General features: G+C 35.9%; 1 long non-coding RNA gene across 2 annotated transcripts in view; it reads left to right on the top strand.

Annotated features, from left to right (window-relative positions):
* The window catches only part of LOC145941544 (uncharacterized), a 264,923-nt gene that overhangs the window by 178,546 nt on the left and 59,175 nt on the right, over window positions 1-27,202 (top strand). For both annotated transcript variants that reach the window (XR_014426177.1, XR_014426178.1), the window contains exons 8-9: window positions 12,902-13,089; window positions 13,183-13,224. This is a non-coding gene — a long non-coding RNA (uncharacterized LOC145941544). The remainder of the gene's footprint in view (window positions 1-12,901; window positions 13,090-13,182; window positions 13,225-27,202) is intronic.

The raw sequence follows: 27,202 nt of genomic DNA on the forward strand, positions 1-27,202 counted from the left end.
TACGATAAAATAAAATAAGGATGCGTCGCACAGGGTCCGCGTCAAAAAAGTATGGAATTCTAATATTATAAGACGAGCCAAAAATTCATCGATTATACATTTTAATAGTACATTGATAACAGAATTATTTGGTACCAAGCAGACACCAGCGCACAAATTTTTTAATACGATAAAATAAAATAAGGATGCGTCGCACAGGGTCCGCGTCAAAAAAGTATGGAATTCTAATATTATAAGACGAGCCAAAAATTCATCGATTATACATTTTAATAGTACATTGATAACAGAATTATTTGGTACCATGCAGACACCAGCGTACAAATTTTTTAACTTGATATACATAAAATGAGGTTGCGTCGCATAGGGTCTGCGGTAAAAAAGTATCGATTTCTAATATTTTAAGACGAGCCAAAAATTCATCGATTATACATTTTAATAGTACATTGATAACAGAATTATTTGCTACCAAGCAGACACCAGCGTACAAATTTTTTAATACGATAAAATAAAATAAGGGTGCGTTGCACAGGGTCCGCGTCAAAAAAGTATTAATTTCTAATATTTTAAGACGAGCCAAAAATTCATCGATTATACATTTTAATAGTACATTGATAACAGAATTATTTGGTACCAAGCAGACACCAGCGTACAAATTTTTTAATACGATAAAATAAAATAAGGGTGCGTCGCACAGGGTCCGCGTCAAAAAAGTATGGAATTCTAATATTATAAGACGAGCCAAAAATTCATCGATTATACATTTTAATAGTACATTGATAACAGAATTATTTGGTACCAAGCAGACACCAGCGCACAAATTTTTTAATACGATAAAATAAAATAAGGATGCGTCGCACAGGGTCCGCGTCAAAAAAGTATGGAATTCTAATATTATAAGACGAGCCAAAAATTCATCGATTATACATTTTAATAGTACATTGATAACAGAATTATTTGGTACCATGCAGACACCAGCGTACAAATTTTTTAACTTGATATACATAAAATGAGGTTGCGTCGCATAGGGTCTGCGGTAAAAAAGTATCGATTCCTAATATTTTAAGACGAGCCAAAAATTCATCGATTATACATTTTAATAGTACATTGATAACAGAATTATTTGGTACCAAGCAGACACCAGCGTACAAATTTTTTAATACGATAAAATAAAATAAGGATGCGTCGCACAGGGTCCGCGTCAAAAAAGTATGGAATTCTAATATTATAAGACGAGCCAAAAATTCATCGATTATACATTTTAATAGTACATTGATAACAGAATTATTTGGTACCATGCAGACACCAGCGTACAAATTTTTTAACTTGATATACATAAAATAAGGTTGCGTCGCATAGGGTCAGCGGTAAAAAGTATCGATTTCCAATATTTTAAGACGAGCCAAAAATTCATCGATTATACATTTTAATAGTACATTGATAACAGAATTATTTGGTACCAAGCAGACACCAGCGTACAAATTTTTTAATACGATAAAATAAAATAAGGATGCGTCGCACAGGGTCCGCGTCAAAAAAGTATCGATTTCTAATATTTTAAGACGAGCCAAAAATTCATCGATTATACATTTTAATAGTACGTTGATTACAGAATCATTTGGTACCAATCAGACACCAGCGTACAAATTTTTTAACTTGATATACATAAAATAAGGTTGCGTCGCATAGGGTCAGCGGTAAAAAGTATCGATTTCCAATATTTTAAGACGAGCCAAAAATTCATCGATTATACATTTTAATAGTACTATGATTACAGAATCATTTGGTACCAAACAGACACCAGCGTACAAATTTTTTAACTTGATATACATAAAATAAGGTTGCGTCGCATAGGGTCAGCGGTAAAAAAGTATCGATTTCTAATATTTTAAGACGAGCCAAAAATTCATCGATTATACATTTTAATAGTACATTGATTGCAGAATCTTTTGGTACCATGCAGACACCAGCGTACAAATATTTTAATATGATATACATAAAATAAGTATGCGTCGCATAGGGTCAGCCGCAAAAAAGTATCAATTTCTAATATTTTAAGACGAGCCAAAATTTCATCGATTATACATTTTAATAGTACATTGATTACAGAATCATTTGGTACCAAGCAGACACCAGCGCACAAATTTTTTAATACGATAAAATAAAATAAGGATGCGTCGCACAGGGTCCGCGTCAAAAAAGTATGGAATTCTAATATTATAAGACGAGCCAAAAATTCATCGATTATACATTTTAATAGTACATTGATAACAGAATTATTTGGTACCATGCAGACACCAGCGTACAAATTTTTTAACTTGATATACATAAAATGAGGTTGCGTCGCATAGGGTCTGCGGTAAAAAAGTATCGATTTCTAATATTTTAAGACGAGCCAAAAATTCATCGATTATACATTTTAATAGTACATTGATAACAGAATTATTTGCTACCAAGCAGACACCAGCGTACAAATTTTTTAATACGATAAAATAAAATAAGGGTGCGTTGCACAGGGTCCGCGTCAAAAAAGTATTAATTTCTAATATTTTAAGACGAGCCAAAAATTCATCGATTATACATTTTAATAGTACATTGATAACAGAATTATTTGGTACCAAGCAGACACCAGCGTACAAATTTTTTAATACGATAAAATAAAATAAGGGTGCGTCGCACAGGGTCCGCGTCAAAAAAGTATGGAATTCTAATATTATAAGACGAGCCAAAAATTCATCGATTATACATTTTAATAGTACATTGATAACAGAATTATTTGGTACCAAGCAGACACCAGCGCACAAATTTTTTAATACGATAAAATAAAATAAGGATGCGTCGCACAGGGTCCGCGTCAAAAAAGTATGGAATTCTAATATTATAAGACGAGCCAAAAATTCATCGATTATACATTTTAATAGTACATTGATAACAGAATTATTTGGTACCATGCAGACACCAGCGTACAAATTTTTTAACTTGATATACATAAAATGAGGTTGCGTCGCATAGGGTCTGCGGTAAAAAAGTATCGATTTCTAATATTTTAAGACGAGCCAAAAATTCATCGATTATACATTTTAATAGTACATTGATAACAGAATTATTTGGTACCAAGCAGACACCAGCGTACAAATTTTTTAATACGATAAAATAAAATAAGGATGCGTCGCACAGGGTCCGCGTCAAAAAAGTATGGAATTCTAATATTATAAGACGAGCCAAAAATTCATCGATTATACATTTTAATAGTACATTGATAACAGAATTATTTGGTACCATGCAGACACCAGCGTACAAATTTTTTAACTTGATATACATAAAATAAGGTTGCGTCGCATAGGGTCAGCGGTAAAAAGTATCGATTTCCAATATTTTAAGACGAGCCAAAAATTCATCGATTATACATTTTAATAGTACATTGATAACAGAATTATTTGGTACCAAGCAGACACCAGCGTACAAATTTTTTAATACGATAAAATAAAATAAGGATGCGTCGCACAGGGTCCGCGTCAAAAAAGTATCGATTTCTAATATTTTAAGACGAGCCAAAAATTCATCGATTATACATTTTAATAGTACGTTGATTACAGAATCATTTGGTACCAATCAGACACCAGCGTACAAATTTTTTAACTTGATATACATAAAATAAGGTTGCGTCGCATAGGGTCAGCGGTAAAAAGTATCGATTTCCAATATTTTAAGACGAGCCAAAAATTCATCGATTATACATTTTAATAGTACTATGATTACAGAATCATTTGGTACCAAACAGACACCAGCGTACAAATTTTTTAACTTGATATACATAAAATAAGGTTGCGTCGCATAGGGTCAGCGGTAAAAAAGTATCGATTTCTAATATTTTAAGACGAGCCAAAAATTCATCGATTATACATTTTAATAGTACATTGATTGCAGAATCTTTTGGTACCATGCAGACACCAGCGTACAAATATTTTAATATGATATACATAAAATAAGTATGCGTCGCATAGGGTCAGCCGCAAAAAAGTATCAATTTCTAATATTTTAAGACGAGCCAAAATTTCATCGATTATACATTTTAATAGTACATTGATTACAGAATCATTTGGTACCAAACAGACACCAGCGTACAAATATTTTAACTTTATATACATAGAATAAGATTGCGTCGCATAGAGTCAACTGTAAAAAAGTATTGATTTCTAATATTTTAAGGCGAGCCAAAAATTCATCGTACATATATTTCAATAGTGTATTGTTTGCAGATTATCTTTGTACCATAAGCATACCAGCGTACTACCTTTTTGGTCTAATATACGTTATATAAATCTGCGCCGTATGGGATTTGCGGCTTAAAAATTTTAATTTTCGATATTTCAAAACGTGCAAAAAATTAATCTTATATACATTTTAACAGTACATTGTCTGCACATTATTACGTATTATGCGTGACTGCATACATATATCGCGGTAATATATGTCGAAACTCATTTCTACTGCGCATTCGGAATTCGAATTATATCAAGATTATCGAAAAGTGTCGGACGAAATATATTTGTGACTCTAATTAAGAAAATAATTTTTGTTTTAAAAATTATATCTACGAAACCTTAATTGTAAATTTGTATTCATGTCTCACTTCTATTCTTAACTTTATAAATATATTACTTTATAATTAAATGAATAAATTAAAAAATATTAATATAGCGAGCTAATTAAATTTTAAAATAATAATATGTTATAATAATTAAAATATATAGCAATATGTTGTGAATAATATGTTGTAATATTTTATCCTCGATTAATATTTTTGTTACAGAAATCAGTTGATTAAAACGTAAAATTGCTAATTAATTCTTAAAATAAGAATATGTTATAACATTTAAAATAATAATATGTTTTAAATATTGTATTATAATTCTAGGTATAACTGTAGACGACCCAACTGGCTTAATTGATTTTTATTAATTCGATGTCATATAAAAATACAGACATCGAATTATGACATCGAAATATGACATCGAATTAATAAAAATCAATTAAGCCAGTTGGGTCGTCTACAGTTATTCCTAATTTTATTCTTCACTGGCTATACAAAAATACTTGCTATGTATTATAATTCCTTAAATTCGATTAATATTTATAACAGCTATCAGTTGATTTCTGTCAAAAAATATTAATCGCACAGATAAGGCATTATAACATATTATTTATAACATTATTATATTAAATTTTATAACATATTTTTATGTTAAAATTTAATTAGCAATGTAATGCTTTAATCATCTGATTTCTATCAAAAAATATTAACCAAGTTTAAACAAACTTTATATAAAAACATTAATTTTTTATTTAAAATCGAGGAATGGCGTAACGCGCGCTTTTGTTATTCTAATCTTTTTCTAAAAAAGACATTAAGTCGATTCTCGCAAGTATTTTTGCCTTTTTTCCGCCAAAATATTAATCAAGTTTAAAGTATAATAACATATTATTTAAAACATTATTTTATTTTACTTTTTGGACTAACTGTCAAACTGCTAATTGCTAACCCTCGCGATGACAGCCTTTCGATGCTACGAATATAACACACAACGCGAATGTCAAAAATATTAATCAAGCTTAAAGTATTATCACATATTATTTAAAACATATTATTATTTTATTTAATTTTATTTTAGACTAACTGTCAACTGCTAACTGCTAACCCTCGCGATGACAGCCTTTCGATGCTACGAATATAACACACAACGCGAATGTCAAAAATATTAATTAAGCTTAAAGTATTATCACATATTATTTAAAACATTATTATTTTATTTTATTTTATTTTGGTCAAACTGCTAACTGTTAACCCTCGCGATGACAGTCTTTCGATGCTACGAATATAACACACAACGCGAATCGACAGAGAACCAATCAGCATTGCGGAAAAGAGGCAACAATACTTCGAGACTTTCGAGAATCGACTTAACATGCACTTTTTAGAAATGGATTTTTCTTCTAATTTCTGTGATTTAACATTATTTTTTATTAGGCTAATGTTGTTCATTTTATTGGACGTCTATAATACATTATCCTTCCACTTCGGCACAGACGTGACCTTTTCCCTAACCTTTTCCTGTATTGTTTCCGCTCCATTTGTTCAGCACTCGACATTTTCTGAGAATGCCGAAAAAGTCTTGGCTATATTTTTATTATAAATCACACAACTTTAAAGAAAAGAGAAAACAATTGAAATATTAGTTTACATTTTTTATGCAAATAAAAATGTATATATTTAAAAAAATATTTTTCTTACATATATTACAATGTATTCACCGATTTACAGAAAGTGAAAACGATCGAATATATTACATTTACAGAGACAAAAGAAATAATATCTTTGAATTATCTTTCTTGAAAAAGATTTTTGAAATTATAGACAAATTTCTTTCGTATTATATTTAACACATATTCTGGACCATCGATCATAGAAGACGTTGCAGGTCATTAAGTCAAACAGGGGCCCGCTTGTTTGTTCGACAAACTTCTACGTAGTCTAACGGGGGTGGATAGTCCTGACCACGAAATCGTACGGCACGTCGAGAAAGGTCGATCCCGGGAAAAGAGATATCGGTTCAAGGGACCCGGCAGGACGCATCCCTTTTATCCCGCCCAATCGTTCGCGATACATCGGGGCTCAGTATACAAGCGCACAAATCTCTGAGCCGGTTACCCTCGGCACGGGTGATTTAGCGGGTTTTCCGAGGGCTTCGAGGGCCACGATGCGGCTAGCAAACTCTTTTATATCAATCGCGGATTGACCGGGGAAGTCCATTGAACGCAGCCGCTCTTCCGGAGAAGGAGAAAAGAAAAGGAGAAAAAAAACTATCCGCGCGCGACCCTCCGCGAAAGTGTGAACCGCAATTTGCTCCCCCTGCACGGGGTAGATTTGCAGATACATACAATTGTGTTGGCTCAAATTACGCGTGTTATTTCGATGAGCATCAGCAAAAATAGACGCGGGTGCATTCTCTTGTAGTTTACAACAATTCAAGCAACGCGCGAGAAAGACGCGAATATATTTTAGATTAAAGTACGTTCAATTAGGATGGTTGATTATATTAACTTGTGTAATGAGAATACTTTCGTTTGATTTTCATTTCATCGTTCAATTAACTTTAAATGGCAAAATCTCATTTTATTCGAACCACTCGATAAATATTTGTATAGCGATAATGGGATTCGAAACTGGTACAGAGTATACTTTCTTGCGACAAAATTTATTTCTTATAACATCTCGAAATTGACTTGTTAAAAAATTAAGACTTAAATATCCTTATTAGTTATTGCAATACCGTATAATTTTTTAGCGTGAATATTGCAATGATAATAACATTGTTATAATAACATTGCCATCAAAGATATTTTTATTTTTATTAAGTTATATTTATTAATTATATTTTGCTAAGCTTTTTTATATTACTTAATTACATTAAATACAAATATAAATGCATATAATAAATAAAAAGTAGAGAGAAAAAGATAAATAATAAAATAGATAAAAATAATGTTGAATAAATATATGTTAACAAATCTTGATGTAAAATTTATAAAAGTTATACTGTATGCTAGCTCTATATGATTGTTTTCTTTTTTTTTTTTTTTTTGTATTCGCTCGATAACAAGCACCATTCGGTTTTGTCTTGTGTTCTGCTTCTTTAATTCATCGTTTCTTTTTGATGGCATGGCAGCACGACAATTAGTGTATAGCTAATTATTTATAATTAGTAGGTACCTTCATTAGTATCGTTTCGAATCGTTGATAATCACCGATGCTAGAGGTGATGAATATCTTCTTGAAACAAAGAAATTATGATTCCTTTAAAATTTTTGCAATTTTGTCAAAATTTTATTCGAGATACTTTTAATAAATAAATATATGTAGTTTTAAAATAAATATAAATAGTTTATGAGAATTTTATGAGAATAAACATTATTGTTCTCAACTTAATTTTTTGTGGGATTTTATACGATAATTTAAAAATTATTTTTGTCGATAAATATAAATCTATTCTTCTATTAAAAAAAAATTGACAGTATTTAAAACAACATAAAATATACTGATTGTGAGATTATATAAAGAAGATAAAAAATTTTAATGTGATAATTATATATTTTACGTAAAACGTAAATGATATAAATAATTATATTGAAGAGTTACAATATTTTCTAAATTTTCGATGATCCATGCACACATATTTCACTTATTCGGTTATAATAAAGTGAAGTCGTAGATAAAGGAAAGAAAAGAAAGCAGATGTTTTCGGTCTATGTCTATGGCGTTATTGTTTGCTGTATTAATATCGAACATGGAGAGGTATCTACAAAAAATTTCGAGGATATATAACAATAAGGTGTTAATAGATGAACCTGCGTCATTCTACCTACATGGTTATATTTGCTTTATAGAAAACAAGTAAAACCCATGTTATTCTTCGATGGGCATATATGAGATATTCAGCGAGTTTGTTCCTCTGATTAAACTCACCGGAATCCTAATAGTATTTTCCTTCCTGGAATAAGCCATTTCAGGGAAATGCAATATTTTTTCTTTAAATAAGAAAGGGTGGAAAAATATACGACACAGAAAATTTTCTAGTGTATGATATATATATTTCTTGTTTAAATATTAGAATGCATACACATATGCATGCATACAATCCCATCATATTTATGAAGGAATATCCAAGTAATTTATAACTTTTTTTTTATGAGAAGTTGATTTTTTACACAAATTAATTTTGTACCTATACAATTAAAGCAACACAGTAGAGAGAAAAATAAGGTATAAATAATTTAGATTAATAATAAAAATGGAACGTAATGAAACAATTATAGTGACGTATCTTCATTTATGTCATCTTTGCACGGCATCTATTGCTCGTGAATGAAATGCTAACGAATCTTTGCGTCGTCGCGACCTTTCCTGCCTAGGAGACTGCACGTCGCATCTGACAGTAGACTCGTACCTTACGAAGATGAGCTTTCGCATCGTGAAAATGAGAGGCGTTTTCGTGTCTGCGGAGAGAATGCCGGCGCCATTCCCCTCGCCTTGGGAATTATTGCGTTAAATCGCGTAACTAGCGGGCGAACGTGCGCTCGTAACTCGCGGCGTATTGCGCCGCGCTAGTTTCTTGCGAGAACTTTGGAATCAATCAGCGCCCGCGCGCTGATGCATTCGAGAGAATTAATATCACCGTCACCGACGACATCCGACCTGCGCCGTAATCCGGTTAGCACTTCTGTCAGTCCGCTCGATTCGAGTCTGTGCCGCGAAAGACGTGGGATTAAACTGCGGCGCGAGAAACACGATGTTACATTTTACAGCCTCGCGTCTGCGAAAAGCAAATTACATCAGTTAAAAAACAATTTTTGTAAACGTGCAGCTGTGCAACCTTTTACTCATTATTGCATTATAGAACGTGAAAAAAAACGCACGTGGGTGCATTTTACGTTTCAAAATTTTTTTTAAAAATGACAGGAACTTTTGAAAAGATCTTAATATGTCAGGAAAATGGTAAATGTGTGCCAGAAAAATTTTATTTTAATAATTATCTTATCGTTAATCTACCATAGCATTGCATTATATTTCTTTGTATCCAGCATCACGTAATAATATCTATTTATGATTCTTGTTACGTATCGAACATGGAAAATATTAGGCCATATCGCAAATAGATATTCCTCGAGATAAATATATTCTTATGTCGATGTTTATTCAGGAAAGTCAATTTTTTTTTTATTCGATTCGTATTCGTAGTGCGAAGCAAGGAGGATAAGACTCTCTCCTTCTTTCCGACGATTGTTCTGCCGAGACCGACTACCCCGTTTCCGCTTTGTCCTTTATAAGGATTTGATGCCTCGGACAGCAGCATTATATATCGTGGGTGATCGACCAGCCGAAGTTTTGTCCGTCCTGGGCGTCGCGACGTTATCGTCGTAGGGACGTACACTTCTTCGGCCGGCTTATCTTTCGGCGAGCGCGACATATAAACATCAATTCAATGTATGAAATCTGTCAAAATGAATTTCGCCTGGGAGCTGCCGCCCCGGACCACCATTTTTCTTCCCGCGGCGAATGCGATCTTGATGTGAAATATCGCTGTATTATTGCGCGAGCACGTGAGGAGTATCAGGTAGGTAGGTCGATTCCCGCTTCTGCTTTTTCAGGATAATCCGTTCGAGCGTCGGGATGTATCACTATATGTGACGAGAAATACGATTACATCAATCTGCCGCTTTATTTGTTATTTTTAACTCTTTGCAGTTACGCGGTTATTTTTTATATTTAACCATTAATATTCGAAATTTATACGAAGAGATGGAGAGGCATGTGTGTGTCTGTGTGTATGTTCTGTCATTGAAGTAAATTTTTATGAAATATTTAATGAATAGTCACATTGCAGTATTGTATCTGTGAATATTCGATAAATGCAGATTTCTCTGAATTACGTTGTCCCATATATTTTATTGGTAGATTCACGCTCGTGTAACTTTGGAACATTTACGATCATTCGAGAGCAGTGAGCACTTAACGCATCAGTAAAATCAATTAGAGATGCCTTTCTAATACGTCGTGAGAATTTGATGACCACAAGACGGACCCTGTTTTACGAGTATCGCCGTTATTTCATACCGATCGGTTTTCACAGACGTTTTTACGACCAAAACATTCCGCTATATTTACATCATGCTCAAGTATGTTATACATGTGTATATAGAAGTCTTCAATTGTCAAAACATTTCAGTTTGAATTAAAAGATTGTATCAAACAGTATAATCAATTATTAAATTTTGTCTAATAAGCTGATTTAAATTTCGTCAAGATGCTAATAACTGAAAGACGACATATAACAGATGTATATGCTATATAAAATATATTATATTTATACCTAAAGCGCCGAGCTAATAGCAACTTTCGTAACTCGCTTGTTAAATACGACGATGCCTTTTAGTAAAGCTATTACGGGGAAAAATGGAACGAAACGTGTAAAAAAAAAGACTAATTTATCCGGTTTGATACGGGTAATCAAGTCTCCTTAACCGCATTAACGCGTACCCGCTAAAAAACGCGGAAATGGACGGACGCGACGATAATGCCGCGGACGCGCGAAAGCGCTTTGATGTAACGGGAGGAATTTTATCGTAAACGCATACAGTGCGGCGCGATACCGGTTCGATTTATCCAATACCTTGTCGCGGATGTGTGCGCGCGAGAGAGGAAGAATTATTCTTTTTTTTTTTTCGTTCTCTCTTCGGATTTCCCTCGACACGAGGATCATGAACGGGCCCGAAGGGTGGCGGCATCGAAACGTTTCGAAACTCGGACGGTCGACCATTAGTCAGTCACGCAACTCACCAATTAAATGTAAATGTTTGTTTATGTGTTCGGCGGGAGCCGCGGACGTTTATCGATGTGCGTGCATTAAGCTCACGCCATTGATGTGCGACATGTATCGCACCGGTAACAAAATTGCATGAAAAAGAAATTTCGCGCGTCGCTTTCCGCTATACTCCGTTTCGATTGTTATTCAAACACGCTTCTCAGTCTCGAGAGAAACGCGGATAAATTTACGGAAACACTGGACTCTCTGATGTGCCTGATATCTCTGATATATGTAGCTTTAAAATTTATTGTAATAAAAAAAATTAATATATTTGGCATAAAAAATTTATTTTAATAATAAATTTACTTTTGATTAGATTACAAGTAAATTAAATATTTGCTAGGTTATTCGAAAGAAAAAATATATTCTACAGTTATATATTTGTAGTATATATGTATGTTATTTCAATTTTTTTATTTTTACTAGACTAGAACAGCACAAGCGCGCGCTTACCATTCTTCGATTTTATATTAAAACGAATGATATTTTCAAAAGAATAATATAAAGTTTATTTAAACTCGATTAATATTTTTTCACAGAAATCAGCTGATTAAAGCGTTAATTTGCTAATTAAATTTTCAAATAATAATATGGTAAAAAATTAAAATAATTATATGTTGTAAATAATATGTTATAATACCTTATTCTCAATTAATATTTTTTGACAGAAATCAGCTGATAACTGTCAAAAATATTAATCGTGTTTAAAGTATTATAACATATTATTTAAAACATTATTTTAATTTTTATAACATATTTTTATTATAAAAATTAATTAGCAAATTAACGTTTTAATCAGCATATTTCTATCAAAGAATATTAATAAAGCGAAAATTTGCTAATTAAATATAGCTTACATATTTATATTTATATTGTGTATGTTATAATTTGCTAATTAAATTTTAAAATAATAATATGGTAAAAGTTATAAAATAGTAATATGTTGTAAATAATATGTTATAATACCTTATTCTCGATTAATATTTTTTCTTTCTAAAGCTATATCTTTTCGAACGAATCTCCTTCGAGTTTCAATTAATTATTAATATTATAAGTCATGTATGTAGTAACGCGCGCGCGCGCGCGCGCTATTAGAATGAAGTTGCCGATGTTTGTAGCCTCGGCCATTACCGAAACGCCGCGAGTATCAGGCAGTTCGAGTTGCGTCCCGCTGTGATTAATTAGTAAGCATAATCGTTAGAAACAATTTCTAACCTTTGTATTGTAATATTTATCAATCGCATATCATAATTTCAACATTAATATGTAGTCGTAGTTGTTCGAAACGCATATTTCGCGAAAAATTCGATGCAAAATCTCTTGCCAACCTAACCCAACTTAATCTGTTGTCGCGCGCGCGAATGTGTTGCGATCCGCGGATATATCTATCGTTAATTCTAGCTTACATATTTATATTGTGTATGTTATAATGCGAAATAATAAGATTATTCTAATATATGTATGTATTTTATTTGTTACAGGTAGCATTGCGATACACAGTGCGATTCACGCGTCGTGTCGGGAGTGCCGTATAAAGTTTCGCGCGTCGGGAGTGCCGTGTAAAGTGTCGGGCGATCGTAATTATTCGTATTTTCGCGAGTGCTACGAAGGACCAAGAGAGGAGGAGGAGGCCCAGGGAGGCATCGGGCGACGTCGGGGCATCTGTGAGGTATGCAAAATAAAACATTTTTTCTAAACTGTTTATGAGATATTCGACACACACATGTGTATATACAACATAATTTGAATATTTTGTTTTCAGATCAATGTGCTGTGTTCTACAACTCTGCTATTGCACGCATTGGTGAGTGAGAAATTGTTTATTTTCTAATATTTCTATAGCGATAATGGGGGTATATATGTTGAAAATATTAAAGTAGTAACATATGTTTTAAATAATATGTTACAATATCTTATCTGCGATTAATATTTTTTGACAAAAATCAGCTCTGATAATTATCAAAAATATTAATCGAATTTAAAATATTATAACATCCCTTCCTAAAAAAAAGCACGTTAAGTCGATTCTTGCAAGTATTGTTGCATCTTTTCCGATGCTGATTAACTGTTTCGATTCGCATTGTGCGTTATATTCATAGCATCGAGAGGCTGTCATCGCGAGGGTTAGTTTAACAGTTTGTTCAAAATAAAATAAAATAAAATAATATGTTATAATATACTTTAAACTCGATTAATATTTTTGATAGTTAAATATTAAATATGTTACAATATTTTATCCGCGATTAATATTTTTTGACAGAAATCAGCTGATAACAGTCAAAAATATTAATTGAGTTTACAGTATTATAACATATTTAAAACTAATATTATTATTTTATTTAATTTTATTTTGAACGAATTGTCAAACTGCTAACCCTCGCGATTACAGCCTTTCGATGCTACAAATATAACGCACAACGCGAATCTTGACAGCTAATGCGCATTGAGAAAAAGCGACAACAATAAATTTCGATATATGCGAGTATCGACTTTACATATCTTTTTTAGAAAAGGATTAGATGTGCTAAAAATTGCTTGAAAAATATCGGAACTCGAGTAGTTCTGCGGCAATTTTGCCGTAAGCTTTAGAATACTGTTATAACGCTAAAATATTCGGATTGCGGCGAAAACGCTTGACAGGATGTGAAGGGATATCACCTTGCGCGGTCGAAGCTATCTCGGAGTAGGTCGAAGTACATCCGGAAATGCGTGGTCAAGCATCGGATAGTAATTAGATCGAGGACCAATAAGGACGGGTCGCGATTTATGTAGTGTTAAATACGCGGTCAAATGCGTAGGCTGACCCTAGGACCTAGGATCTTTGGGTAATTGGAAAGCTGGGGAGTTTCCGAACAGTTTAACTGCCCTTCGGTACTATCGTCCGGCCATCGTAATGTCAGGAGAGCACCCTCGAATATTGCTTCACTGGACGCTACCGCGCTAATGCGATCTCCGCTTGTCCGTCGTGCTTCTCTTGAGAGGAGAATTATCCGGGATCTGGATTACTATGGCAAACAATGCAGAAGATATCTCGGAAGATGCGTCAATAACAGTTGTACTAAATGCTAAACGATGTTGGCGGTTAATGTAAACAGATAGTGCTTAGGATCGTAATGGATCTTGGCTGGTCATAGATGGACAAGCATTCGATTTCATTAGCATATTTTTATTATACTTAATTTATAAGAGAGAAGGAAAAAAATATTTTTGGACAGAAAATGGATATATAAAGTATATCTGAAAAAAAATTAAAATTATGTGATATTGTGTATATTATATTTTATAAGTTACGTAATATGTCTTGAAATATCTTTCACTCTATGTAATGATTTGAGAATCCCTGCAGCTTCATTGGTTCGGAAAGGAGAGTGTCCCAAAGGTTGTATTAGGATGTTGTACGTTTAATCGAACGATCCTTTCGCTACGAGGGTAAAGTGTCGAATCGTTTGGTCAGTTGTTACCCAGAGACTCGTTCGATCTTACGATGTACAAATCTTTTGTCCAGTAATTGTCTCGAGAGCTATGAGTTTACATGGTACTTTTGCGTTGGGTGTAATTACAATTTTATTAGCCGAAAGATTTATTTTCAATACATATACTTGAAGAACAAATCTTTAAAAAAAGCTTTTAATATGCTTTTGTAAATTAATACAATTGTTGCATACATACATACATACATATACATACACGCAATGTCTATTATCGTTTAATTTCGTGAAATAATGAATTAGTTTGAATTATAAAAATTATATTTTCATAACATAAATAATTTATACATTTATGTCAGCAAATTACATTTATTTTCAAGTAGATTGGAATTATATATAAGAAGACATATAACGAGTCGACATAAAATCGGTTATCAGTACAATTCGCAGGCTCGGCTGCGACGTTACGTTTTAGCAGGATACATATTCTCACATATCATTGTCTCGGGGATATAGACGTCGCATCGCGCCTCCATATAATTCTCTCCTCGACCTAACGTACGGGATCGCGAGAATATCGTCCTACCGTGGCGGATGAGAGGGGGGGGGGGCGTATATACAAGGGTCGAAGGGGTGCGGATGCCGGGGGTGCCGACGGCGCTGATATATTCTTGTAATATTTTTCGATCATCGCGTGCTGCGGAGATTTATAAGGGAGGAAAGGCGCGCAGGCAGCCCGCCACCTGATCGCGAGTTACTATCTTCCGAGTAGCTCCGACCACCCTCTCTCCTCCCCTTTCCCTCCTCTCCAGATCCATTCGACGAGGGTGGTAATAATATCCGTAGAATGCCGGGGCTTTTCTACGGGTGTCTCGCGATACCGTCGATCGTTCCTAAATTTGTTTGGCTTGGGACGGACGTGCACGCGCACGTGGATGATTTATTTCGGATAAATCGCGCGGGCGATCGCCGAGTTTTCGCACGTAAATTATGTTAACCTCGTAAAATTGCGAGAAACTCGGGAATTTATGAAGCGTTCTATTATCTTTATGTTGCATTACTTTTCCCCCTCTCTGCCATTTATTTATATATACATTATGTAAGATTAAAATCACACGTATATAACATATGGACGTTTAATCAAAATTATATTTGATAATTTAGTCATCTTGTGGATGCTCTCTCTTTGAACTATATTATTATTTATTGAAATATATATGTCATGGATATATATAGAGTATAAATATTTGTTTCATTTGCTCTCTATGCGATAATAAAGTACTCGCGGTTTATGATAAACCTTTTCCATTCCGCAAGAATTCCGTGCGGTGGTGGTAACACTGGTAGAAGATCGTTGAGCTCAGGTTACCGGCGTCGTTAATGAAGGAGAATAATAGTTCGATACCAATTAGCGAGAAACTGCGTCCCCACTTCCCTTGCGGCGATGGTGGATCGGCCATAAAAAGAAACTGCCGTAGGTAAGTAGGTATGCCTGTAGCATTAACTACCCCCGTGGCCAGTGGTTCGGCAAGGTCCGAACCGGCCACCGTTAATTGAACGCACCGCTCGTAACAACCCTCCTCCTGCGCAACCCCTCTTTCTCTCTTTCTCTCTTCCTCTCCCGAACAGCAACCTCTCGCCGTTTCAAATCTATACCACTTACTTTTATGGTTTCTAAGCCTAGTCGAGTGTGCACCTTCCCTCTCTTTCCACGGAGAATAAAATTCCACGAGCCCCTTACGCGACTGCCCAATTTAGCTTGACCACGCATCGTCCTGGCCCTTAACGGCATTTCTTGCTCTTCCTCCTCGTTTTCCCTCGTATCGTCTCTCTACGAGTGCCACTGTCTTTGAATCGTCGATTCTCGTGACAAAAAGAAGCTTCGCAGATGTTGCTATTTCGTACTTGTTTTATAGCTTATATAATTTGACATTTATTGTATCTATTTGATACGTTTTTTAGCGCAGTTATTAATTCTCACAATCAGTGCGCTCTTCAGCGTCATCTTTCCAAGCGTCAATATTGTGTAATATGATAAAGATTGATCGATAAAATAGGCTAGGGAAGGGAAAAGACAAAAGGGAGGATTGTCTAGTCTAGATCTAAACTCTCCACTAGAAATCCGGAATTATGACCGCTGGAATACGTCGACTATAGTAATATCAGTCTCAAGATTTTACGATTTTACGGCTTGTTTCGCCGCTACTAGAGGTTCTCAACACGCGCAAATGTTCAATTTTGGTAAAACTTGAATATTTTTACTTTTAAATAAGACCTTTATTTTTATTTGTGCGAAAGGAAGTACATTATTTTATTTGATACAAATTTAGTACTGGTGTTCCTTACGTAATGCGACTAATTATTTTACCTCAATGTTCTTTTATTCGCGTACGGTTGCGTGTAAGTACTAAAAAAAAAAGAAAAATAAAAAATAAATTAATATCTTGCGCTTCGCGATTGTGGAAGAGGGTTAATTGAATTAGACTACAGCTGGGGCTCCAGAATGTCCCTTTGCATAATCGTGCAGAAGCGAACAGGGTACTTTTGTCCTATTATAGAATCAAGTAAAATCTCGCATGGACTATAAAAGGCGCTCACAATATAATCGCTTAGATGCACTTGATTTTAGTTTTACCAATATTATCCATTATTTTGTAGATTCAATATGTACTTATATAATTATGTACAATAATGCAGTTATTATATTATTTATTTATATGTATATAGCACGAAAATTGAATAATAATATTAGAAAGACAAAGAGACACTACATAAAACAATTTTGCGTTACAGAACGTTATTCCAATTCGTTTCCCAAATGCATTTCGTGCAACGACATGTTATTACTCTATATTATTTCCCGGATAATTTTGTGCCAAATTATTTTATAATTAGCGATAATTGATATTTCCTATTCATATTTCTATAAGAAGATCTTTCTGATTTTCCGCGTTGCATTGTAGCATCCTCGATGACAGGTTGGACATCTACGTGGATTGCGATGTTTCTTGCGAAAGCGTTATTACTTATTTTCGCGTTATATATCGCCTACGCCGTACTCGGCCTCCGTGTAATCCCCTAAGGTCAGCCGCGGAGTACATTAGCGAGGTTTAAGGCATGAATGAAAAGGGCTGGTGGTGACTCCGCGCTGGGTGGCTCGTTCGCGGTTGTAAGGACCGCGAGCTGCCACAGGCAGAAAACTTTACGAGCACCTCTCTTCTCGTATCTACCGGGCGCTCTTTCTTCTTTTCCTTTTCTTTTTCACCTTCTCGCTCGCTCGTATATCAGCCAGTGCGGTTTCGAAATTATTTTTATGTCTCGCCGTCAAAGACCACACGGCGTGTATGTACATACTATACATATATATCGCGTGTATATCGAAAATCGGCGGCGTCGCGCGAAGATGCAGCCTGTCTAGTCCTTCGAAATTATGCAATCTGACGAATTTCGTACAGAGCTCTTCTGGATCATATTACTGCATTTATCATTAATTAAATTCGTGACAGTAAATTTGAAAAAAATTATAATGATTAGTTAGTGTGATTTATATTAAGAGAATTACTATAATAAGTACTATAATAAATTATTATAATAAAGATAATGAAAAGTTATACAAATCGCATACTTTGCGAGATGATTAAAAGAATCTTATTATTGACGAAAAGAGTCGAAATACACAGAGAGAAAGGCAGAGAGGGATACTTTCTTATATTGTCACCAGTAATTGTCTGACGAGCCTCTAAGCTGCCGCTTCCTTTCATTCGATAAATCAGCAGTCGTAAATAACATCGAGTGCTTGGGAATCTACTCTCACTTGCAACCAAGCGAACGAACGAAGAAATAAAGAGGCCAGTAGACTGCGGAGAGCCCTTTGTCTTTCGCTATTTTAGCCCTCGTGCGAAGCTCCTTCAGCTTCTATAAGAGGACATTTATCAATTCGATCGATCAAATCGCGTTTATTTTATTTTATTTTAATGTTTTTCTTCAAGGTTTAATTTTTCAATCATTATCGCGTATGATAAGTATAAATCAAATTTTATATTTTTATGCAGAATTTATTTCTTATTTATCTCCTGATAATTATTTCTTTGTGTATTCTACGTGTTTAAGATTAATAATTCTATTTGAATATCAACGAATCTATTAAATTTATTATATCAAAATATTTCATATTAAAAATTTTAATGAGAAAAATGATGCTCTTAATTATAATATATAGATTTTTATTAGAAAAAGATGATGTTCAACTTTGCTATAGACTGCGTTCTTGAAGTTTCTTGTAAAACGCTCGGTGACGTATTACTAGGGTCTTGCGAGACGGAGAGCACGCATACACGTACACTTAACACAGACACACAGACATATATATATACAAAAAGCCATAAGTGGGACCCTATGTGTCTTCCTCGGATCGAAGGGTCCTTCAGCGCGTATATATCGGGGCTTTCTTTGGGTATCACGCTGCTGGAGTCACATTGATTTATGCCGGCCGTAAGATTTATGCGGAAGAACCGCGCGATTGAGTCGCAACACGGCGCCGACTTATCGCGAGTGGGTAGAAACGACAACGTGAGAGGGAGGGAGGGATAAAGGATTATTGAATGAGATAAATTGAAAAAAAATAAAAGAGAAACAAGACGACTATCGATCGACAGCAGCAACACAATTGCATGATTTACACAGAACGTCAAAAAAAGATTTGTGAGTACACAGAATTTCTGAAATGTTAAGAGACCGAGATGATCATTATTAAATAGATAAACGGAATGCATCTTTGTATATGGATTGTGTAATATCATGGGGTAACATTGAATCTCGATATTTTAATGTCGTTGCATTTATATCCAGTGTGTAGTCGCGTGATAAAGATCTGGAGGAAGTAGTTTGTTATGTTATATGGAGAGGTGTAGTTTTATATATATTTATACTTGCGTGTGTGAAACTTTCTGGCGTGTGGTTTTCGGGGAAAATAACGAGCGCGCGTTTTCGGGGAAAATGATGAAAAATGATTTCATTCAATACTTGTCGTCCACGATAACGGTGATATGGGCCAGTCGTCGGTTCTGATGCGGCCGCAATCCTATTGCCGCGACGAAATGCGAGTAATGAGCGTCGGCCGTCAGGACCGCAAAGCCCTCTTTATTGGTACTTTTGCGTAACCGCAATGCACGACGCCGCGGATGCCGACAAAGTCTTCTATTAATTGCAATTAGACCGCCGCCCGATAATAAATATCAATTAATGCGACGCGAACGAGTGATTTACACCGCGTTGATCACTTTTTTTCCGCACGCACTATACCCGGCTGCGTGGGAATGGAGGGTGGCGATTCCGCAAAAAGAAATTAAGGCCATCTCTCCGCGATTTGTCGTCCATTGCATCAATATTATTTTTCTTTATTTCTTCTTCAAATTGGGGTGGATACCCTTTACAAAAAAAAATTTTAACAAAAAAATTTATTATTTTGTCGAGCGTAATAAATTTGATTTTTTTTAAGTACCACGCTTAATATTGTGACATTTGTAATTATTAATATGTAATACTACTTTCTTTTTTTCTCTTTACTGTAAAATATGTCGCATTTAATTCCGACGAGAAAAAGAGTACTATTTGAATATTTTATTTTCGACTTTGAGTCAATCTAATGACATCTTTAATCTTATACACGTATTTATCGCAGCACTCTAATTATTCAATATTGTCGTATATAATAAACAACTTTTAATATTGACACGTTGATTTGCCGATATTTACAACTTTTTCTTTCTTTCGGTTATCCAAACATGTCTTAAGTTCTCACGAGACATGCGAGATAAGCGTGCGAACAAAGCGCGAGGAACCAGTGCCTCGTTCAAGAATTACAGAAACCGAGAAAACCAGTTATATACGAAGGCTGAGCGCACGCACAATCGTTATTACGTTCCTCGTCACGTACCGCGAGATGAGGTACGATAACCCCGAAGAACAAATACGATACAAGAAGCTTCGTGGATTCTTACCTGATGTATGTAACAGTCTCGTATACGAGACGAAACCTGACCAAGTCGTTACGCTTCTTAATAGTAGATGCCTCTTATTTCGTTGACCAAGCAAAAAAGTCTATATCGCGTCAGAGTATATTACTTGTCGCGGTAGTTGGCGAGGCCACTCGTTTGCTTATAATGCCTCGTAAAAACGTGGAAACATAGGTATTGTGTTCTCACATGAGATTAATAATAGTAAGCGTTGATTACAAAGCGGCTTAAGTTGCGTCACGATTCGCCATGCCAGAGTAATTATATTATATATAATAAAATGTTAATCAAATAAAGATCAAAGTCGATGTGTATCTAATTAAATCCGCTTACTTTATCTCTTAATTTCAATCGCAATCGGATTAAAGCGAATTAAAATAGAATTCCAATTATCATTTCAGAATTAAATTCAAGTACTGTTACGTAAAGAGAAAGTCAAGTTTCTTCTTTGCATCTGGTTTCATTAACCGTGTCTGAAATCGACAAAAAATCCACACATGACAAACGATCGAAGATACCTACCTGTCTTAGCGATACTTCAAAATCACAACAACGGTTGTACTCTTTAATGGATCTGATAAGATTCTCTGGGGCTCTTCTTCGTCTATTGGTAGCTATTACTTAGTCGCCGATAAAAGCCGGCCTCTCGGGTTATTACCCGTGGATCAGTGATAAACGATTTCTCGGCTCCTATGATCCCGAGAATAGCTCCGATCTATCGTCTTCTTCTTCGTTCTCGCCGGCTATCTGCGTCACTTCGTGGCACGTTAATCGTTCTCAGTTCTCAGAGTCCGGACGACAAATTGGCCGATAAGTTAGACGCTAATAGCATTTCCCGGATGTTTCGTCGGAAGGTAGCGAGAGATCCACAGAATGAAAATCGTTCGGCATTTCTTATTGGGTCGTTCCATACGCGATTCGGATATAAGTCACCCTTGTAATCTGTACAAGTTAATAATAGGCGCGATGGATTTCAGCATTCAATTAAGTGGCTCTTATTAGCGTTTAATCGATAGCAAAACTTATGTGTGATTGGAATGCCTTTTGAAAAAAATGGATGAATTCTTGTTCGCATTAATCCTGTAGTTAAAAAGGAAGAATTGATTGCTATTTGAATTAGAATTAATTACTTTATCTGAATTAGAATTAATTTCTTTCATATTAATGACGTGATTATATGGATATACAAAATATTGCTGTTAAATTTTTCAACTTTGATTAATCAAGTTTAAGTTAATGACACAATATGATTCGTAAAAGAGAGAAATTTATATTATATTTTTTATCATTATTTTCGAATAAAAATCAAACATTGGCCGTATATGATATGGTAATAAAGATAACGAGAATCGAGCTAAAATTATTTGATCACGAGGACACCGAATTGGCGAGGCAGAAAAAGATGTCATTTTAAAGTATGAGGCTGCGAGTCGCGCTTAAGCACTAGCAGGTAGATTCCCGCGTAGAAACAAACGATCCGTGGGACGGGCAATAATTTTCCATGATGCGATTGGTTACCAGAAATGGTATTAAAAAATTGGCTACAAGTTTGGGGCGTTTGTCATCGGCAGCATCGAGCTGCGAGACTCTCGAATTAAGCTTCGTTCGCACCTTCGAAAACGCATTGAAACCAAAGGTGAGAATGTCGCGCAGGCTTATAATGTCGAGCCGAAAGAAAGACGAAGAGAAAAATACAAAAATGTATATGCTCGCTGCATCGTATCTTGTATTTCATCCTCATATAAATTATCTTTTCGATAAGAATAATAAATTATTAACAGTTACATTTTGTAACTGTTTATCAAATATTATGAAACATTATAAATAAAATTTTTAATATTTTGGATGAGGCCAAAAAATATCTAAAATATTATAAAAAGTAGCATACACTTTTTTTGCCAAACATAACATTCCATCGATTGATGCTGAGGTAATATGATATCAGGATTTAATTGGCCCGCAGCCGCGATTTAAAATTAATGACGGTAACGAGACAAAAACAGGATAAAACACAGAGATCCCAGCGTCGTCGGCGTCCGCGGCGCCGTTTGCGAAATTGCGAACAGCGACGCGCGAGAGGGATGGAACGCAACATGAGGGGGGAGGAGGGAAGGAACAGACGGGATCTTTATCGCCCGCGGCCCGTTCAATTCGTATAATAAACAATCCTCGACGGGTGTGGAACGGGACGTGAAACCGGAACATATCTCCTTCCCCGGTCCGAGCCCGACGACAAATAAACTATTATCGCCAGCGACAAGTTCTCTCACGCCTGGTCCCGTGGTAGTAGTACGGTATAACGTGCACGTATATATGGGGACCTGTGCGAGGATCTCGGCGTAAGGGTACCTTTAGGGGCTCGCCCCACACATGGACACGCGTGAATCAAACGCGAACCCGCCCGGGAATGCTTTACGGACATCGAAACATAGCAATGCTTTATGGTGGTCCGCGGCTGAACCTGATTTATATAAGTGCATTACTGCATCGTGAAAAGTGCGAGGACTGCGCAGAAAGATGAGAGAAGAGACGGGGGAGAGATTAGCATATGTATAAGCACAGCATTAGTGAGACTAGTGATCTATTCGTTTACATTTCCTCGGCATTTTTCACTGAAAAACTAATGCTTGTGTGTGACAATTAATTGACACTGATTTATTTTATTAATTAATGTCATCTATAAATAATTTAATATTAAATTTTAATATTTTTTGGAGAATTGTATTTATATAGAATATCTTAATTTTATATCGATTTTCGAGCTGATTATTCCTTTAACATAAAGTATTTATATACATACTCTCATAATTTTAACTTGCACATATCGTTAAACAGACTGTGCGAGAAATAAAAGAAAATTATATTCACGCGCACAGAAAGATTTATGCACCAAAGCGACAATCGATCATAGAAAACGAAAGGTCGAAAGGTGGCAAAGAAGGAGAGGAGACATATCTGGATTCCCGGTGTATGTGGCCGGGACCATCGATCGGTATTATCATCAAGGATCTCGGTGCGATGGAGAAGGTAGGGGGAGAGAAGAGGGAGTCTGCAGATGCACTTCTGATGTTGGTCTGGTTCCACACACAGATTCCGCTCCCGGTCGGTGCATCGGGCGGGATATGGCGCGAGGAGAAACTCCGCGTGCGGGGCTTAGCCATAATCTGAAATATATTGGTGCCCGGTGTTTGTCCACATCTCGTTGACCGGCATTATAAATCGGCGAAGCGTAGGCATTCGTTCGAAGACATTAGTCAAAGCCGAGGTAATGTCGTACGCGATAATGCGCCTGATATCGCGCGTTGTCCCCGCGTGTGCGAGCTCGCGCCTACGTGTATGCGTGTGTATGTATGTGAGTGCGTTGAGCGACAACACGCACAAGAGAGGTAAGAGATGCAGGTAACTCTAAGAATCGGAGGGTCGTCGACGGAATCGCCAACGACCTCTCGAACATCCGTACGTGGCGATGTTATTGAGCGAGAAAACGACGAGGCGTCGTAAAATATTGTTTCATAAATCAGATATTGTGAGCTAATGGTCTCTGCATTGCGTGCATTACAAATATCGAGTTTTCGACTTACTGTTGCGAACGTTGCATATTCGCGTTTCTAGTCGAATCGAATCGACGGATGTTATAGATTGCGTTATAAATTGCTTACTGCGTCGATTGGTTTATAATTATTTAGTTAAATTATATAATAATTATGTACAAATTTCACAGTGACATTATATTGTAAATTGAATTTATAGCAGATCCCAGTAAACACGAAATAAAAGTAACATAACATTAATGTTATAATTTCCCACTCAACAATGTAACTGTAATATAACATGCCTTGTACGTAACAGTTACATTGTTGAGTGGGAAATTATAACATTGATGTTATGTTACTGTTACTTTGTGTTTACTGGGATAGATTTAGTATTTTATATATTTTATTTATAGGCTTAATTTTTTTAAATATTTTTTTAAAATTGTTTATTACTAGATATGAAGGAAAATATATTATGCGTAATTAGAAATTTGTGTCTAAAATTGGGATGTACTTTAGGGATAATATTGCACGCCAATAAGATAGATATTTTAGAGATAGAAGCCTTCATTTTGGAAGTAGGTCGTGTGACAAGAGTGATCCGAGCAAGATGTCAAGTGTCATTCAGGAACTATCCGTTTCCATGAATTGATAAAGTTAGAGGGTACAATATTCGAGAGAGAAATATTTAGCAGAAAGACGCAGAGAGAAACCGGGATAGTGAGAGAAACTCAAAAAATATATTGAACAAAAAACAAATATGATATTATAATACATACATAAATCATACATGCATAAATGATAAATCTTCAATACTCGTAGTGGCACTTTGATACATGCTTGTATATAACGTGTCTTGATATTATCTCGTTATATTTATTACTTTATTTCCTAATCTTTTTTATAAGTTTTTCTTTCTGCTTAGACACAATCGGATAAAAAAATGTATTCTTTAACGAGGGATTCATAAATTTTACGGCAGTGTGACGCATCGTTGTATTTAGAATCTCAAACATCTTTCATTGGAAATGACGGGAGTCCTCTATATAACTGAATTCAGGCGTCGCATAGATTGTCAACAGCGATCAAAACTCCGGACAGTCGGACATGTCAAAATTTCCATTCGGGAACTAGGTCAGGCGTCGAGGATATGAGCGGCCATCAAGCGCGATTCCCGAACTAACGTGTCCCGTCGTCCTCTGAATTCGTAAAGTATAAGGATTCGCGAGGAATCTTCGAGGGAGCGAAGGGTAGATGTTCGGTGGGGTATAGTGGCACCGAGAAAAGCAGAGGAAGGAGACGAAAAGAGAAAGAGGGAAAGAGAGAGAGAAGGCGACGGTAAGAAGGAGGACGACTAGGACGAGAGGTAAAAGGAGGAAAAAAGATGGTGGCGCGGTGGAAGAGGCATGTGTCCCAAACGACGTATGCACGCCGAGACACGTAAACGATATATCAGGGGGTTAGCCGCTGGGGACGGACGACCCGGGCCATCTTTCTTCCACTTATACGTGCGATATTCACATGCGCAAACGTGATACACTCTATAGAGAGATCCACTGGCAGATATCCGGCGCTGCCGCTCACGACAGGAGCAGCCAGCGAGCGCTCTCGTGAGCTGTAAATGTATTAAGGTTTGACGACCGTGGTGGGACCCCCTTTCGGTTCGAGGTGAGGTGGAGAACCCGAGGGTGGCAGCCGGATCTCTTACCTACCTGTACTCTACGTGCCGTGTGCACGCTCGTCTTACGCCACGTGAATGAGAGATAGACCTCATTTTCGTAAATGATCTTTTCATGATTTTTTCGCAATGGCGAAACGGCCGATTTTTATTATATATCGGTAACTTCTCGTTATTTTTTTGATCGGGTTCTAAGGTTCTTTGCAAGCTTGCATATATATATTTTGTCGAATTCTCGAATTCTATCAATCGTGCATTAGATGAAATCATTTGTTCGATTTCGTTATGCGACATACAAATTACTGACGGGTCGCTGCGGATAAAAAGAAATCTCGCTATGTGCGCGAACGTCCGCGCAATGAGGGTGGGAGCTCGTGTGGGACGGCTCGTTCGTATGCGTGCGCATTATTACGTCCTTATATTATATCGCGAAGGTACAAATGTCCGTACGTATGTAAAATTCCTAGCTCCGGCCGCGTAGAGCCATAATAATATCTGTGCTGATAAATGAGACACATAACCGAGTCTCCGTACACCCCTACTCTCAACCCACCCCCGTCGCACCATCGTCTGTCCACCCCACTATTTCTGTTGCTGCCGCCGCGCCGGTGCTGCGCCGCCGATGGTACCACCCCGTATGTCTCGGCTTATTCCACTTTTGCGGCGATGTATTACGAATTTTACATTTTACAAACGGCCCCGCTATCTTCCACGACACGCGATCCTTCGAGGTACAGCGAGGCTCGTGATAAAGGACGCGCGGCGTGGGTGTTTGTACTCGGATGAAATGGAAAGGAAAGCGAGACGCGGCTTCGAAACCGAGAGCGAGAGAAATCTCTTTAGAATATTCGAAAATAGAAAACGATGTTGTCACGTTGCTGAGTTTTTAGGGACGCTTCATCTTGATCATTCCGTATTTTTCGTAATTAATTTCGCTAAATATGTAATATATTTTATATAAAAAGTTTGGTATATATATTTCTTTTATTTTTCCATTATTTATGGTTTATAATACATGTGTATGCAAGTACTTAGATCTTTGGTCAAATTGCTCCAAATTGTAAAAATTTGAAGATGCATTAAAATGGTGTTTTAGATTTTGCGCGATCGCATAGTGCGAACGACAGTT

This window comes from Prenolepis imparis, unplaced genomic scaffold, assembly GCF_030444845.1.
Source record: "Prenolepis imparis isolate NDT839.2.m4 unplaced genomic scaffold, iyPreImpa1.0 SCAF_10, whole genome shotgun sequence".
NCBI lineage: Eukaryota > Metazoa > Arthropoda > Insecta > Hymenoptera > Formicidae > Prenolepis > Prenolepis imparis.